We start from the raw sequence: 14,825 nt of genomic DNA, 5'->3' as shown, positions 1-14,825 counted from the left end.
CAAATTTACAAGCAACAAAACACTTTTACAAGTCCAAAAACACTTTTACAAATCCAAAAACACTTTTACAAATCCAAAAACACTTACATAATGTAAAACACTTTTACAACCTCCAAGACAAATTTACAAGCAACAAAACACTTTTACAAGTCCAAAAACACTTTTACAAATCCAAAAACACTTTTACATAATGTAAAACACTTTTACAACCTCCAAGACAAATTTACAAGCAACAAAACACTTTTACAAGTCCAAAAACACTTTTACAAATCCAAAAACACTTTTACATAATGTAAAACACTTTTACAACCTCCAAGACAAATTTACAAGCAACAAAACACTTTTACAAGTCCAAAAACACTTTTACAAGTCCAAAAACACTTTTACATAATGTAAAACACTTTTACAACCTCCAAGACAAATTTACAAGCGACAAAACACTTTTACAAGTTCGAAAACACTTTTACAAGTTCGAAAACACTTTTACAAGTCCGAAAACACTTTTACAAATCCAAATGTAACCGGAAAGGGAATGTCCCAACTCCGGGGCTGAAGCGGAAGTGATGACGAGGAGCGGCTAATGCACTCTGTCGATCTGATCTGCGCCATTTAAACACTCTAAAGACCGACCACACGAAAAACAAAACCGCGTCAATCGGTTCATATGTTCCCCACAAAACTGGCAAAACATCACCCGCTCGTTGTCCGTTGCATTAGCCGCTCCTCGTCGTGACTTCCGCTTCAACCCCTGAGTTGGGACATTCCCTTTCCGGTTACATTTGGATTTGTAAAAGTGTTTTCGGACTTGTAAAAGTGTTTTCGAACTTGTAAAAGTGTTTTGTCGCTTGTAAATTTGTCTTGGAGGTTGTAAAAGTGTTTTACATTATGTAAAAGTGTTTTTGGATTTGTAAAAGTGTTTTTGGACTTGTAAAAGTGTTTTGTTGCTTGTAAATTTGTCTTGGAGGTTGTAAAAGTGTTTTGCATTATGTAAATTTGGTTTGCACCTCTCGGCCACCGTACCTGGGGGTCAAATTGACCCGTTTTAAAGTTTGAAAATGTGGGGAAATATATATATATATAATTTCACAGTCAAACTTTTGATGTGCACATTTTCAACATTTTTGGGAATTTTTTTTAACATTTTTTTGTGGTAAAAAAGAAATGTTAAAAAAAAAAGTTTCTTAACCCTCCTGTTGTCCTCATTTAGAGGCACAAAAAAATATAGTTTCCTTGTCTGAAAAAAAAAAATCTAAAAATTCAGCAAAAAAATTCCCCAAATTTCTGAAAATTTGCAAAAACCTTCAGGAAGAAAATTCTAATAATTCCTTAAAAGTTTCCCTTAAAAGTTTTATCTAAAAAAAAAAAAAAAAAAAGTTCCCCCAAATTTGGTAAGAAAATTCTTGTAAATATTTTCAAAAAAAAAAGATTAAAAACCGGGCTGCACAGTGGTGTAGTGGTTAGCACTTTCGCCTTGCAGCTAGAAGATCCCTGGTTCGCGTCCCGGCTTTCCCGGGATCTTTCTGCATGGAGTTTGCATGTTCTCCCTGTGCATGCGTGGGTTTTCTCCGGGTACTCCGGCTTCCTCCCACAGTCCAAAAATATGCTGAGGTTAATTGATCATTCTAAATTGCCCGTAGGTGTGAATGTGAGAGTGATTGTTTGTCTCTGTATGTAGCCCTGTGACAGACTGGTGACCTGTCTAGGGTGTCCCCTGCCTTCACCTGAGTCAGCTGGGATAGACTCCAGCCCCCCCATGACCCTAGTGAGGATTAAGCGGTGTATAGATAATGGATGGATGGATGGATGATTAAAAACCTTCCAAAAAAATCCTAAAAATATCTAACCATTGGTGCAGGAAGTCAGAGTAGAAATTGGTGTCCCAGCCATTAAATCAGAAAACCAAGCGATTTATAGGCAGATTTTAGTATTTAGGTGTTCAAATAATGTGGGAAAATATGTCCGAGTGATGATGTCTGGATATTAGAAACCAGAGTTTATTATAAGGGGCTCCTCTGAGACACATAATGCATTCATATATCTGCTTTTATCGGCTGTGATTCCTCCAATACCTCATAAAAGGTGTTGTTTCTTCTTATTAAAGCCCTTATTCATCATTCTCTGTTTCATGGTCAAGAAATGAACATCAGCGACTGTTTATCGTGTCTTCAGTTTGTTCTCATCAGGATAAATGAACCCTCATTCAGACTCTCTGTAGCTTTAACGCTGTAATACTGCTGTTTTTCCAAACCAATTATACATTTCTATAGAGGATTATTTATGTTTCTAATCCCTGTGGAGTATTATTGGAGTATTATTGGAGGATGACAGTAGCGTTTCTTCTGTACTGGAGCTGGTTTGGCTCAAGTCCAATGCTCAAATTATTTATCATTTATGGACACCAAAAAATATTGTTTCCTTGTCTGAAAAAAATCCAAAAATTCAGCAAAAAAATTCCCCAACTTTCTAAAAATTTGTTTCCCTTAAAAGTTTTATTTGAAAAAATCCCTCAAATTTGGCAAGAAAATTCTTGTAAATATTTTCCAAAAATGAGTAAAAATCTTCCAAAAAAAATCCTAAAAATATCTAAAGTGATTCCATATATATCAGTAAAACTTCTAATTTTTTCTTTAAGAACATTCACATAAAAATCAACCAAATTCCAGCAAATTTTGCTGGATTTTGGTTGATTTTTTTGTAAATTTTCTTAAACATTTTTAACATTTCTTTTTTTCCACTTAAAAAAATTTCAAAAATTTCCCAACAATGTTGAAAATGTGGACATCAGAAGTTTCACTGTGAAAAAAAAAAAAATTTTTCCACATTTTCAAACTTTAAACCGGGTCAGTTTGACCTGCAGGACGACACGAGTGTTAACACTATCACACATGATTGTGTTGCACAAAGCCCACGTCTACACATTTAAAACTAATTACAGAGTCCTCCAGAACCAGCCCCATCAATTTTATTTAATTTGAAGAAATTAAAAAAACTCTATGTATATAAGCAGGATTTTTGAAAAACAGGGTTTTAAAGCGTGGCGGTGCTGGGTCCTGTCATCGAGGTAATCGCTGCCTCTGGGCCACCAGAGGAGGCATTTATGTACGCAGGACAGGAGGTGGATAGCAGCGATATCAATGACAGACAGGCCTCGCAACAGCTGCTTGTTCTTCTGGGCTCCTTATCTCGGCCCCACTGAGGGCTCCGTCTGTGGACCCCATTCATCCATCACTATCAGGCCTCACACAGGTCCAGGCCGGCAGCCGCTCCATCACTGAGGAGGAGGAGGGAAAGTGGTGAACTTTAAGACTGAAAACAGCAGGTTTCTGCTACCATCAGAGACGTAAACATTGTGCTAACCGTCGGCTGAACATCAGTGGATGACGAACCTGAAACATCTCAGCAGTTACAGGATGAAGGCCTGAAGATTTTTTCTTCTTTTCTGCTGAAGATGAGTCCTGATTAACTCCTGCTGACTACATGAATCCTGATGACTTTGGTTGAACTTAAAGAAATTAAATGGAGATATTCCTAAAACTTATTTATATGTATGGATGCAAAAAAAAAAAAAAAAAAAAAAAACCTTTTACATTGCTTTTTAAGCTGCATTTTTTGATGGGTTGCATTTACATAATAATCACCTGTGTAATTTAAACTCAGACTTCTGCTGAGGTAACTTCATGAAATTGATTTCATAACTTCTTTTTCCATTCTATATAATCAATAGTGGCGTGCAATACTGCAAGATTTGGTACTGATCTGATACCAAGTAAATACAGGGCTAGTATCGAGAGATTCTTCTGAATATTATATATACAACTGAGTAAAATTGAAATGTAAAGTTATTTCTACAGATATTGTAGTAAACCTGTTTACTTTATATTAAATAAGTCAGAAAGGTATTTTTGGAATGGGGAACTTGGTGAAAAGGGATTTCTTGGACACAGACACAGTGTGTTATTTTATGTTGTAAAATAACACAAATGACCACCGGAAAAACACAAAATGACTTATCATATAAATACACAAAATGACAAAAAACAAACGACAAAAATTTGGAAAATGACCACAAAAACACCTAAAATTATCACAAACAGACTGAAAATGGCCACAACAAAGTCACAAAATGACCACAAAAATGCACAAAATGACCACAAAAAGACCTAAAATAACCAATGTGTCCAACATTTTCAAACTTTAAACCAGGTCAATTTGAACCCCAGGACGACATGAGGGTTAAACATCAGCTGCTGCTAGGACAGAATTCATTTGTCCCATAAGAACCTAAAGTCCTCTATGACTTCCTGTCCTACACAGTGACGAGTCGTAATGTTGGAATAATCCAGTCGAACCTGTCTAACCTGGAAAACAATCGTGAACACTGCAGGTTGGCAGGATTATGGTAGTTCTTAGTGTTTGTTATGGATGAAACCTCAGAATCTGTGTTTTTAAGGCAGGTTGAAGCTGGAAATGCTCAGTCATGGTGTTGACTTCTTATTTCCCCCATGATAAGTCTTCTAGCTTATCAAAACCAAATTGTATTTTCACCAGAGGAGGTGTTTCCATCAGTGATTATCCAGAGCAGCTGTGTTCTTTCTAATGCAGGACTATTTCTGCTCTCAATCCCTCCTAAGTGTTCATATTCTGATATAAACATCTCCTGCCTCTTATCTTTTCATTTTCCATATGTTTCTCTATTCATCATCCCATAATCAAACCCTCTGCATGTGTTTTAGATCGTCTCCTACAGATTAAACCCTGGTAGCTCAGGACAGGTCCGGCTCTTCATCCTAAACCTGCTGCATGACTCATCCTAACCTGTCTGCAGCCATCCACTGCATCGCTTTACACTGTTTAACCCTCCTGTTGTCTTCATTTACAGGCACCAAAAAATATTGTTTCCTTGTCTGAATAAAATCCAAAAATTCAGCAAAATAATCCCCAAATTTCTGAAAATTTGCAAAGAAAATTCCAAGAATTCCTTAAAAGTTTCCCTTAAAAGTTTTATTTAAAAATACCCCAAATTTGGCAAGAAAATTCTTGTAAATATTTTCAAAAAATTAGTAAAAATCTTTCATAAAATCCTGAAAATATCTTAAGTGATTTTTTCCCCACATTTTCAAACTTTAAATTTGCAAAACCTTCAGGAAGAAAATTCCAATAATTCCTTAAAAGCTTCCCTTAAAGGTTTTATTTAAAAAAAAATAAAAATCTCCCAAATGTGACAAGAAAATTCTTGTAAATATTTTTTAAAAATTAGTAAAAGTCTTCCAAAAAAATATCTAAAGTGATTCCATATATATCAGTAAAACTTCTAACATTTTCTTTAAGAACATTCATAAAAAAAATCTTTTTTTTTGTGAATGAAGAGACATTTTTAACATTTCTTTTTTTCCACCAAAAAAGTTCAAAAAATGTTGAAAATGTGGACATCAGAAGTTTCACTGTGAAATTTTTTTTTTTTTCACATTTTCAAACTATAAAATGGATTAATTTGACCCGCAGGATGACACGAAGGTTAATAAAATCCTCTAATCAGGTGTTCCTCACCACCAACAACAAAAGGCTTGATTTTTTTACCCTTTTCTGGAACCAAACAACCTCATCGAACCCTGATCATCTCCATGGCACTGCTCTTTGTCACTCGTACCCAAGTTGCCTTTCTGAAGTAAACATCGTCTGCCTGATGGTGGCGGCGGGTCGAGGTTGTGGGTTTGGACACCTCAGACACGGGGATTTCTGAATCAATCTCACGCTGGATGATGCGTATTTTTAGAGCCCCATTAGTTGGCTCAACGAAGACGAAATCGGTGGCGTAGGCAAAGCCTCCTACGTCAGCGGGCCGGAGGTTTGTGTGTCTGCCGGGCTGGGGGGAATCCACCCTCTCTCTGCTCTATGCTGATGTGGATGGTGATATAGAGGGAGGGAGGGAGGGAGGGAAGGGGTGTGCCGTTATAAGAAGCCTCAGAGGACTGCATGTGCTCAGTTGTTGCAACCCTGAGCCTAAGGATACGAGCAAAGACACCAAACCCCCTCAGAAGGAAGGACTTCTATACATCACGCTCACAGGTAAGGAGGTTTTATCATGTCAGTGTGAGCCTACCTGTGCTGTTTGGATGGGATTAATAACAGAAAGAGATCCTCATTTAGAGATGAGGAAACAGTTAATTAAGGAGCGACTTGTTGTCTCATAGATCCAGAGGGAATATTGTTGTTTAACTGTCAGGATTCTCAGGTTTTAATTCCTTTTTTCATCTGTCATTTTGTTTGTCTGTGGCTCTGTGTGATTTTGGATGTTGACCCCAGAGGTAATTCTACTAATAACCTTCCTCACCTGCAGTGATCTTTTTTTTCCATTGCTCTGTTTGTGTCCCTGTGGCTCTGAAGGCACCACAGCACCTGATTACTACTTAATTAACAAGACAGAAAGTCCCAGATCCTGCTGAGGAAGCAGTTAGTCACTCAGCTGCAGTTAGTGTTGGGCTGAGACGTACCTGACATTAACTAACAGCTGGAACACATACATGGAATATACTAATGTTAGTCAGAATTCATTCACATTGATGAGAAATGCCTGCATGAACATTAATATTAGTCATTTCTCTTGTTTAGTTTTTTCTATTTTTTAAAAATGAATTGGACAGAATAGCACCTGCAGAAGTCAATGCATGTCAATGAGCTGAGCACTGTGCCGCTCTGAAAGCAGCTTATTTATGGTCAGCTCCTCTGACTGATCACGGAGTTTCGTCCGTCAGCTTGAATACATCTCACAAAAGCTTCAAAGACACATTGACAAAAGCTGTTTTACTCTTTCTGGCTCGGCTCCAGAGTCGACCCATAGTAGGAAGGAAGAAGCCCCAAGAAGTGAATCAGCTGAAAGCCGTTATTATGCTAAGCGCATGGTAATGATGATTTTAATTATAATGGTAATGAATGTGCATAATCTTTTCCCATTATCAGTAAAGACGGCACTCGCAGAGACAGGGAGAAAATGGGTGCTTAATGTGCCATTCCCAGATAAATGACTCCACACCAGGGAGATGTTTTATGAAGACTGGATGTTTACAGGACGATGTGTAGACGGGCTTTTAGAGGTTTTAGAGGCTTTAGGAGAGGCTAAAGGGACTGACATGTTCAGGTGAGAGGATGTAGTCAACCAGTTTACCATTTCTGTCATTTTTTAATTTAATTTAGTATTAAAATAGCATCTTTTGCTGGTGAAAATGGCTCCAAAAATCCATATTTCCCTTAAAAGATTTGCTTGTTGTAAGAATTAAGAGTTCATGAGAAGTAATCTCATTTGTAAATCAGCTCCCGTGTTTCCTCTAAACCTCAAACAGGTTTAATCCGCCTCATGTTGCTGCCAAAGCATGTCACACTTTCATTTGCAGTTTATTTATTCTGTCTCCAAAAGAAGAAAACAAGTTTCTCTGCCAGAGCATCACAAGCATTTAGTCTGTAATCAGCAGAAAAAAGCATTTAGGATTTCTGCTGCTCATTGAGCTGATTACTGTTTGCAAGGTTTTTCTGTAAATATTAATCAGGACTTCTTGCAGTGGGTTACATGTACAAATCTGCTCCTTTTTTTATCATGTGGAATCCCAGATATCCCTTCATGTGTTGCCTACACCTCCCCTGTCCTCAGCTACTTTTTTCCGGCCTCGCTGTCGTCACCTCGATAAAAGTCGAGCTCGTCTGTCTGCGCTAGATTGCTTTCCCCTGGCTCCATATCCAATGGATTGGTGCAGGTGTCATCGCAGCTTAACAGCAACCAGATCAATGATAACGCCATGTCAGCTGCCTAACACGCTGCAGAGCTTCAGCCCAACAGTCGGAGCATCATTAGGGGCGTAATGTCCCTGCCCAGTGAAAACCTTTAGTTTTCTGTTTGGATAATTCGCCTATGTGACGATTAACTTTTCAGACGGCGTTCCTGATGGGGATTTTGTGTGTGCCACTCCTTTATCTGGTCACACAGAAGCATCAGAGCTAATGAAATAAACTCAACTTCCTCCACAACTTTGAGGAATGACACCAGAACAGAGTGTCCAAAGGCACTTGTCTCCCGCGCATCTAATCCTGCATCAGTCTGACGGTTTATCAGCCCAACAGACATGTCTGCACTGCACCCTGGGATCCTATTATTTTGGGGCTATTAAAGCAGCTTCAGGGGGGCTGAATGAGATGATCTCTGGATGATGATGCAGGACATATCAGATACTGGGAATGATTGCAGAGGAAGATATCTGCCCTCAGGTGCTAATATGTTCCCAATTAACGAAACCCTGCTAGTGCATCTGATGGAAGCCGTCGTAATGACATGCTCAGTTGATCTGATATCGAAAGAAGCCAAATATGAACATAAAAAGTGTCACAACTCCACTTAATATTAGTGATAAATGTGAGGGTGTTTATGAGGAGAAGAATGAGCTGCAGTTGAGCTTATTCATGCTCAGTTTGTGTGCTCTGCAGTCTGCATGAGATAAGATTTCCTGGAGAATAGAAGCACACCCAGATAAAGTCGTGCTGTTTTCCAGCAGTAGGAGGTATTAGGACAAAAGGAATTGGAAAGATGAAGGGATAGTGTGTAATAACATATCATCACCTTCTCAGCGTGCAGCAGAACGTCATCACCACTCGGACGCCCTTTACTCTTGACCTGTTTCCCTTTGTATTCCTCATAACCCGTCAGCTCCCCGTCTGTGTGACAATAAGGAGGCTTGAACGGAGGCCAGCTAATGGGAGGCAATCATGAAATCTGCTGCAGCTGTGACAGAAACGCTAAATCGGATTAAGCGCATTCTCTCAGATTAGTCGTTTCAGGATGGGTCCTGTGAGGAAGGGCAGCACCTTCTCCTACCCGGTCGTCTGAACTCCCCCGCCGAGTCTCTGGCTGGTTATCTGAGGCTGCACAGGCTGGATTTACGCTGCAGACGATCCCGTGGTCGTGTGTAAATCCACCACAAACTGAAGAGTAACTTGTTATCGGTGTTTTGACAGCAGCGGTGGTGTATTTGGTGTTGATATCGGGGTGTTGTATGATTCATGTGGGCGTTTTTTGGGGGGATTATGAGTTTGGAGTTGGACCAGTGCAGTGGAATGAGAAAATAATTCAAGGGAGCAGAAATTTTTATGAATAATTAATCGTCAAAGTAATTTATTGAGTAAATATTTGCTGGTTTTGCTTCTCGCATATGCAAACTTTGGTCATTTTTCTCTCACGTCACTGTAAATAATGCGTCTCTAGCTTTTGGGCTGCAGTTGAATGACATGTCTTCAAGCTCCAGAAAGTCATTCTGTGATTTTATTCACTAAATGAATTGAAAATTTGCAAAGCAATGTGTTTTTAATTAATGTTAAGGTACAGAAACTGACCAAAGCCCAGTTTGTGTACTTTAACCCTCCTGTTGTTTACGGGCACCAAAAAATATTGTTTCCTTGTCTGAAAAAAATCCAGAAATTCTGCAAAAAAATTCCCCAAATTTCTGAAAATTTGCAGTGAAATTCACTGGATTTTGGTTGATTTTTATGTGAATGTTGTTCAGAAATATTTTTAACATTTTGTCGTTGACTATCATAGGATAACATTATTTCTTTTACACCGACAAATCAAAGATAAGATGGTTTAACCTTAGCTGATGTTTCAACTGCAACTGCAGTCTTCTTCAGAGCGTCATGTGACGTGTGAAGAAGACTGCAGTTGCAGTTGAAACATCAGCTAAGGTTAAACCATCTTATCTTTGATTTGTCGGTGTAAAAGAAATAATGTTATCCTATTTTTAACATTTCTTTTTTTTTCACCAAAAATGTTAAAAATGTGGACATCAGAAGTTTCACTGTGAAAATATATATTTTTCCCACATTTTCAAAGTTTAAAACGGGTCAATTCTGACCCGCAGGACGACACGAGGGTTAAGCCATTCACTGTTTTATTTAGAGTGAGGATTAAAAAATGAGAGGAGATTTAGCATCAGTAATTATCTTCTTTGTTAGCCCATCAGGTAAGGGATGCAAGGAGCTAAAGCCAATACCAGCATGCATCAGGTCATGACAACAGACAAGAGCTGAGATCAAATAGTCTTTTTTGAGTAGGAAGGTTCCTAACTGAGCACGCTCCATTTCCTACAATAAAAAGTTCAACCTGGTGCTCCAGAAGATGATCATGGTGTGGACCCACTGGTTAAAATGAGCTGCAAATACCAAAAGTAACACGATGAGGGTTGGTTGAATTCCCTAAAAGCAAAGGAAATGCGCTTCCTTTCTTATCTTCTTTAACGTTGAATACAGTGATTCATCCTTTTCAAAGGGAAGGAGATAAAGCTGAAGCAGTGCAGTGTCCACAGTAGACCCACATCAACAACGTTCAGCCTCATATCATCACATATCTACATGGAAGAGTAGCGGTCGTCTTTATTCTCATGAATTCTCACTGACATCTTTCCTTCACATCATGATTTTTCCAGCGAGACCAAGGAAAGGTGTTTAGAATAAAGCACAAGATGGAATTTATTGAACCTCAGCAAAGATGTTGTGTAGCCGTGAGCTGAGCTGGAAACTCAATATTGCAACTACACTGTACCGCTGATACCATAGATGGCTCATAAAAGGGTCTCTGGGACTGAAAAATGAGGTCAAACCAGCATTCTGTCCAGTGACCAGCAGGGGGCGACTCCTCTGGTTGCAGAAAGAAGCTTGCTCATGTAGAAGTCTATCAGAAAACGACAGGACTTCTCACTTGATCTATTGTCTCAGTAAACATTTTCCGGTGAGTTTATAGACTCTAATAGTAGTTTTAAGACTTTCTGAAGACAGCATGGCATTCATTTTGTAAATGATGGTCTAATTTAGAGGAAGACAGATGATTAAATTGGGTATATGATAGGACAGCCTGCTAGCTAATCGCTGTGTGTTGCATCTTTGAGATCTCAGTCACATCCAACACTAACATGTTCTGTCTGGTTTCAAAAAAGCCCTAACTGTAGGCTTCAGAACTGTAGTCCACAAACCACTGGTGAAGGCTACGTCCACATCTATACAGTCTGTGGTTGATACCAGAGGTTTAAAGGATCAGGAATAGCTGGAATCATTGTCAGAAGCAGTCAAAAGAAGACTTAATTCTTGCTCTACGTGGTCATAGATGTATTTTTGGTTTTATTTATCCAATTTATTAACAACCGCTTCTCCTTGAAATGACTCCTTTATGCTTGTAGTTCATTTTTCCAAATACAGAAGGTCCTCAACTTACATCAGAGTTCCGTTCCTACGGTGTGACAGAAGTCGATTTTCGCCGTAAGTCAGAACTCAAGTGAAAACGTAAACAGAGCTGTTAGGATATCAATCAGTTTACATATTATTACAACTACAGTAAAGACAAACAGTCATTAACTCACACTGAAACACAACTCAGTAGGAAAATACAGGTGAAAATGTAAATTGTAAGTTTCTCTGTCCCTCTCAACCCGTCCGGCCAGCAGCAGATGGGTCCCCCCACATAAAAAGCCAGGTTCTGCTCCAGGTTTTTTCCCTGTTAAAAGGGTGTTTTCCTGCCACTGTCTCCTTAGGGCTGCTCTGGGGGTTCAGGCATATGGGTTCTGGAAAGCGTCTTGAGACAATTTGACTGTAACTGGCGCTATATAAATAAAATTGAATTGAATTAAGTCTGACTGACGCTGGGAGCCATAATGAAGTTAGTGAATGTAGAATAATCCAGCGTGGCTGCAAATGTAAACAAAGCCGTCTTATAGCACCGCGTGACGACTGTACATACAATATTCATCCACTCCGCTCAACAACTACTTCCACGTGACCAGTTCTGATGTAATGATGAAACGTCGTAAGTCGAGGACGTCGTAAACTGAGGACCTTCTGGCATGACTTTTTTCAAGCGAGATAAAAAAAATCTTAAATTGTGTGGAGGTGGTCAGGGCCGGTGAAGAGCGTACAAAGCTCGAGATTCTGACACTCTGGATTTTGCATTTGTGTCCTTGAAATCACTGTGGACATGATCTGTTTTAACCAAAGACCAACATCCTTCCCCAACTTTAACCAAATGTTCTAAATGCCAATAAAACCCATTAAAAGTGGCTTCAAGCAGGGATCATATTGTAAGTGTAGATATTTCTGGAAAATAAATAAAAATGAACATTTTGCAACTTGACAAATATCTTTCTTTCTGTTTCGTGGCGTTTTTTTTCAGTCTACATGTATTAGCTTTATCCAATAAGTAGTTGATTTATTACTTACTTTCTTGGAGACTGTGTTGTGCTGCTTCACTTTGCCCAAATTACAAAAGAAAAACACATTTTCCTCTGTATCTCTAGTGGCATCTCACCATGCAGATAGTGTGGTGGTTCTGAGACATTTATCTGTAATGATTCCACCCCGATACAAAGGAGGTGAATGGAAAACATTCCGTTGTTGTCACAGCAAAGACATTTAAAAAGAAAATCAAGAGCAGCATTTTGTTCCAGAAGAATGGATAATCCACAAAACCTGAACTCCTTTCTATCAAAGAAATAGAGCCCCATGATTGAGGATAATCACGTGAATTAGTTTCAATTGAGGGCAGAAAACTCAGCTTTCTGGACACCAAAACAATGTAGTTTGTATGAAAAAAACATTAGAGATGAAGTGTAAATACGTTCTTTTTGTGATTTGAGCAAAGTACCCCTTTAACTCTCCTGTTATCTTTGTTTATGGGCACCAAAAATATAGTTTCCTTGTCTGAAAAAAATCCAAAAATTCAGCAAAAACATCCCCAAATTTCTGAAAATTTGCAAAATCTTCAGAAAAATTCAAATAATTCCTTAAAAGTTTTCCTTAATAATTTTATTTTAAAAAATGTTTTAAAAAACTAATTTTGCAAGAAAATTCTTGTAAATATTTTCAAAAAATGAGTAAAAATCTTCCACAAAATACTAAAAATATCAAAAGTGATTCCATATATATATCAGTAAAACTTCTAATATTTTCTTTAAGAACATTCACAAAAAATAAACTAAAATCCAGCAAATTTCACTGGATTTTAGTAGATTTTTTTGTGAATGTTCTTAAAGAAACATTTCTTTTAACATTTCTTTTTTTCCACCCAAAAATGTTTGAAAATTTACCAAAGATGTTGAAAATGTGGACATCAGAAGATTCACTGTGACATTTTAAATTTTTTTTCCTCATTTTCAAACTTTAAAACGGGTCAATTTTGACCCGCAGGACGACACGAGGGTTAAAAGAATAGATTTTCTCTATTGATCTGTTGAAGGCATCCAGAGAAATGCAGCAGAAGTGGACTGGAGGACGTCTGAGTCTTGCAGCAGCAGAACTGGGTCTGTCTTTGCCTTTCTCTGCTCTCCGTTCTCACATCAAACTGCACTTTAGTGGCCCATTATCTCAGATCAACACATTTTCCACAAGTGATTACAGAGTGTGAGGTGATAAAACACTCATGAATCTCAGGATATTAATCGAGTGCCATTAATGGTCCGTGAGGTGTAATAGGTAGAACAGGAGTTTTAATCAGAGTGACCACAGCAACACGCCATCCGTCTTCAGTGGCTTCTGGGTTCTACGTTGGCCTTAATGAAGGGGAGTTAAGAGCCACAAACCAATGGGAGAGACTGGAAACGTATGCAGTGTATCACTACAGATAAAAGGCGTCACAAATGAGAAGACTGGGGGGGGTGGGGGGGGTGCCGGAAGAAAGGTGGTGTCGAAGCGAGCGACAGCAATAGGAAGGAAGACGCAAAAGAGGGACCAAGAAGGAACCCAAAGAGACCTCCAGGTTATCTATGCATTAGCAGACTCCTTTGTGCTTTTCAAACATCTAATGGATGAGATAGAGTGAGTCAGAGCTTTGTCAGAGACCAGCTTTTCTTCTCCCCACTCACAATGGTGACACCTCTGCCCCTCCACCCTTCATTAATGCTGCTGATGCTAATTCATCCCAACTTTGTACGTAGCGTACAGCTGCTTCCATCCATTCACCTGTTGGCTAGAAACACAAAAAGGCCTTATTTAAAGGACTGCACACAAAGTACTGCAGTTAAGAGGAATCTAAAATTACATTTTTATTAAAATGCAGACCTTTTCTGGTTATTTCTAGACATAGAAAAACAACATTTCCTTCATACAATAGACTGGATAAGGGAAGAATTAAATAAGGAAACTAGTCTGTGATAAGAAAAAGTATTAATAAGAGGAATCTTAAATTTAACTTTTTATTAAAAAGCAAGTTTTCCTTGTGTGTACCTTCTGCTTAGGTGGGAAAACTATATTTCCTTTGCTCTAATATGTCAAACAATATATCTATGGCAAATATAAAAAATAAATAGCCACTTAGCCTATTTGTAAAATAGAATAAATAAATGATGTTAATTAACTGTTTTAAGGCCTATAAATGAGTTCAAATGAAGCTCTGATGCCGAGAGAGAATTTCTTGTTCTTTGCCTAAAACCAAACACACATTTATGTACATTTTAATAAAGGAAGAATAAAACTATTTTATAAAGCAACACTTTAACTTGTTATTTATGTTTTGTAGAAGAGCAGAGACAGAATTTCTGTTCTTTGGACCAAACTAAACACATCAGAGCTGCATTAATCGGTTAGTTGTTTGATCCATACGTTTTCAGAAAATGATGAAAAGTATTGATCAGTGTTTCAGTTAACCTTAACATCTAAATATCACCAAATGTCTTGTTTCGTCCACAACTGAAAAATATTGACTTTGTCATCAAGCAGCAAAGAAACCCAAAAATATTCACATTTGGGAGGCCTGAAACAAAGGATTTAGACTTTTTTTCTTTTTAATGATATAAAAGTATAATTTAGAA

At 38.2% G+C, this 14,825-nt stretch overlaps 1 protein-coding gene across 1 annotated transcript in view; it reads left to right on the top strand.

Annotated features, from left to right (window-relative positions):
* Positions 1–5,950: 5,950 nt before the first annotated feature.
* The window catches only part of pnocb (prepronociceptin b), a 32,189-nt gene continuing 23,314 nt past the window's right edge, over positions 5,951–14,825 (top strand). The window contains exon 1 of the mRNA XM_023274385.3: positions 5,951–6,066. The gene's annotated coding sequence lies outside the window, so the exon portion shown is untranslated. The remainder of the gene's footprint in view (positions 6,067–14,825) is intronic.

The sequence above is a fragment of the Amphiprion ocellaris genome, chromosome 12 (assembly GCF_022539595.1).
Source record: "Amphiprion ocellaris isolate individual 3 ecotype Okinawa chromosome 12, ASM2253959v1, whole genome shotgun sequence".
Classification (NCBI taxonomy): domain Eukaryota; kingdom Metazoa; phylum Chordata; class Actinopteri; family Pomacentridae; genus Amphiprion; species Amphiprion ocellaris.
The sequence above is the reverse complement of the archived record's forward strand: the minus strand, read 5'-3'. Positions and strand labels throughout refer to the sequence as shown.